The sequence below is a fragment of the Oncorhynchus tshawytscha genome, unplaced genomic scaffold (assembly GCF_018296145.1).
Source record: "Oncorhynchus tshawytscha isolate Ot180627B unplaced genomic scaffold, Otsh_v2.0 Un_contig_242_pilon_pilon, whole genome shotgun sequence".
NCBI lineage: Eukaryota > Metazoa > Chordata > Actinopteri > Salmoniformes > Salmonidae > Oncorhynchus > Oncorhynchus tshawytscha.
The window spans coordinates 159229-162500 of record NW_024609593.1 but is presented as its reverse complement, the minus strand read 5'-3'; the positions used below and the strand labels follow the sequence as shown (position 1 = coordinate 162500).

Below are 3272 nucleotides of genomic sequence, written 5' to 3'. Positions count from 1 at the left end.
GCGATTCCCCTATAATCAGGGCCTGATTTAGACCTGGGACAGCAGGTGGGCGATTCCTCTATAATCAGGGCCTGATTTAGACCTGGGACAACACGTGGGCGATTCCCCTATAATCAGGGCCTGATTTAGACCTGGGACAACACGTGGGCGATTCCTCTATAATCAGGGCCTGATTTAGACCTGGGACAACACGTGGGCGATTCCCCTATAATCAGGGCCTGATTTAGACCTGGGACAGCACGTGGGCGATTCCCCTCTAATCAGGGCCTGATTTAGACCTGGGACAACACGTGGGCGATTCCCCTATAATCAGGGCCTGATTTAGACCTGGAACAGCACGTGGGCGATTCCCCTATAATCAGGTCCTGATTTAGACCTAGGACAACACGTGGGCGATTCCCCTATAATCAGGGCCTGATTTAGACCTGGAACAGCACGTGGGTGATTCCCCTATAATCAGGTCCTGATTTAGACCTGGGACAACACGTGGGCGATTCCTCTCTAATCTGGGCCTGATTTAGACCTGGAACAGCACGTGGGTGATTCCTCTCTAATCAGGGCTTGATTTAAACCTGGGACAGCACATGGGTGATTCCCCTCTAATCAGGGATCCCCAGCCTTTGTCTCTGAGAGGGTAAAGAGTTCAGACAGATGAGAAACGCCTTGTCTCTGAGATGGTTAAGAGTTCAGACAGATGAGAAACGTCTTGTCTCTGAGATGGTTAAGAGTTCAGACAGATGAGAAACGTCTTGTCTCTGAGATGGTTAAAAGTTCAGACAGATGAGAAACGTCTTGTCTCTGAGATGGTTAAGAGTTCAGACAGATGAGAAACGTCTTGTCTCTGAGATGGTTAAGAGTTCAGACAGATGAGAAACATCTTGTCTCTGAGATGGTTAAGGGTTCAGACAGATGAGAAATGTCTTGTCTCTGAGATGGTTAAGGGTTCAGACAGATGAGAAACGTCTTGTCTCTGAGATGGTTAAGAGTTCAGACAGATGAGGAACGTCTCGTCTCTGAGATGGTTAAGAGTTCAGACAGATGAGAAACGTCTTGTCTCTGAGATGGTTAAGAGTTCAGACAGATGAGGAACGTCTTGTCTCTGAGATGGTTAAGAGTTCAGACAGATGAGAAACGTCTTGTCTCTGAGATGGTTAAGAGTTCAGACAGATGAGAAACGTCTTGTCTCTGAGATGGTTTAAGAGTTCAGACAGATGAGGAACGTCTTGTCTCTGAGATGGTTTAAGAGTTCAGACACATGAGAAACGTCTTGTCTCTGAGATGGTTAAGAGTTCAGACAGATGAGAAACGTCTTGTCTCTGAGATGGTTAAGAGTTCAGACAGATGAGGAACGTTCTGTCTCTGTTTTCAGATCCCAGCTGACTCATTTAAGGCAGAGAGTGAACCTATAGCATTCCAGATGTGATCATTTCCAGTTTGGGGTATAGCCCCTATATGTAGCCCCATATACAGCCGTATAGGCCCAGGGACATTAGGAAACTATAGGGCCTTTGATACAACAGAGCCAAATATAATGTGGCACTAAGTGTGTATATTGATGTTTTGATGTTTGAGTGTTAACTATGAGTGTGAACTGTAAAGTGTGAGTGTGAACTGTAAAGTGTATAACTGTACAGTGTGAATGTTAACTGTAAAGTGTGAGGGTAACTGTATAGTGTATAACTGTAAAGTTTGAACTGTAAAGTGTGAGTGTTAACTGTAAAGTGTATAATTGTAAAGTTTGAGTGTTAACTGTAAAGTGTATAATTGTAAAGTGTGAGTGTTAACTGTAAAGTGTATAATTGTAAAGTGTGAGTGTTACCTGTATAGTGTGAGTGTTCACTGTAAAGTGTATAACTGTAAAGTATGAGTGTTACTGTAAAGTGTGAATGTTAACTGTAAAGTGTATAACTGTAAAGTTTGAACTGTAAAGTGTGAGTGTTAACTGTAAAGTGTATAATTGTAAAGTTTGAGTGTTAACTGTAAAGTGTATAATTGTAAAGTGTGAGTGTTACCTGTATAGTGTGAGTGTTCACTGTAAAGTGTATAATTGTAAAGTGTGAGTGTTACCTGTATAGTGTGAGTGTTCACTGTAAAGTATATAACTGTAAAGTATGAGTGTTAACTGTAAAGTGTATAACTGTAAAGTATGAGTGTTAACTGTAAAGTGTATAACTGTAAAGTATGAGTGTTAACTGTAAAGTGTGAATGTTAACTGTAAAGTGTATAACTGTAAAGTATGAGTGTTAACTGTAAAGTGTATAACTGTAAAGTATGAGTGTTAACTGTAAAGTGTATAACTGTAAAGTATGAGTGTTAACTGTAAAGTGTGAATGTTAACTGTAAAGTGTATAACTGTAAAGTGTATAACTGTAAACTGTGAGTGTTTTCATGTTGAAATATAATTTTACAATAACAACATGCATAAACAAAGACCATAAACAGACCACTAATGTTACCAAAACATCAATGACATCACACCTGCTCAGACCCACATGTTCCCACTGTTACTGTACACATCACATATGTCCCCCCCCCTCATCCGTCCTCCCCTGGAAGGTTCCGGTGCTTGTAGAACTCTATGAAATATGGCCTCAAATGGCACTGTAGAATGTTTCTCCGTAGCCCACACATTTTCAATATTTAAATAAACATTTGGATTCATCCACTGTTGTAATGATGTATGATCATGTGATTTCCAGTTTTTTTTAGGTCAACGTTTTCTTCTAAATCATTGACGAGTAAAGTATCCCCCCCCCCCATGGGTCTCTCATTACACCCTTCATATGTCATGTCCTGAAATATGCAGACAGACGGATTTAAAATGAAGTTTACATTGTAATACTTCTGACAGCCAACGTTCCAACTCCGCCCGTATCTTTATGACATCATAACATTCCCAGAATGCATGGGTTATTGAGTCATTGTTAGTTTTACACTGAAGACATGACTCTGCCGTTTGTGCTGTAGAAGTTGTGAATTTTGTCTCTTGCATCTCTTAGAAAAACAACTATAAACTATTGGAACCAAGACTTAAAAAGAACTGATGTTGGCACAAGATGGAGGGAAAGTTGGAACATAACTAAATGAAAGTTAAACAAAATATAAACGTAATCCAGTATAAAGTGTATAGAATGTATTGGCTCTATGCAAGGTTTAGTACACTACCGGTCAAAGGTTTTACACCTACTCATTCAAGGGTTTTCTTTATTTTTTACTATTTTCTACATTGTAGAATAACAGTGAAGACAACAAAACTACGAAATAACACATAT

General features: G+C 39.9%; 1 long non-coding RNA gene across 1 annotated transcript; it reads right to left on the bottom strand.

Moving 5' to 3' along the window:
- Window positions 1–637: 637 nt before the first annotated feature.
- Window positions 638–3272, bottom strand: LOC121845227. The gene is made up of 2 exons (XR_006082455.1): window positions 1820–3272; window positions 638–1784 (listed from the first exon to the last, which is right to left on the bottom strand). It is a non-coding gene; the product is annotated as an uncharacterized LOC121845227 (long non-coding RNA).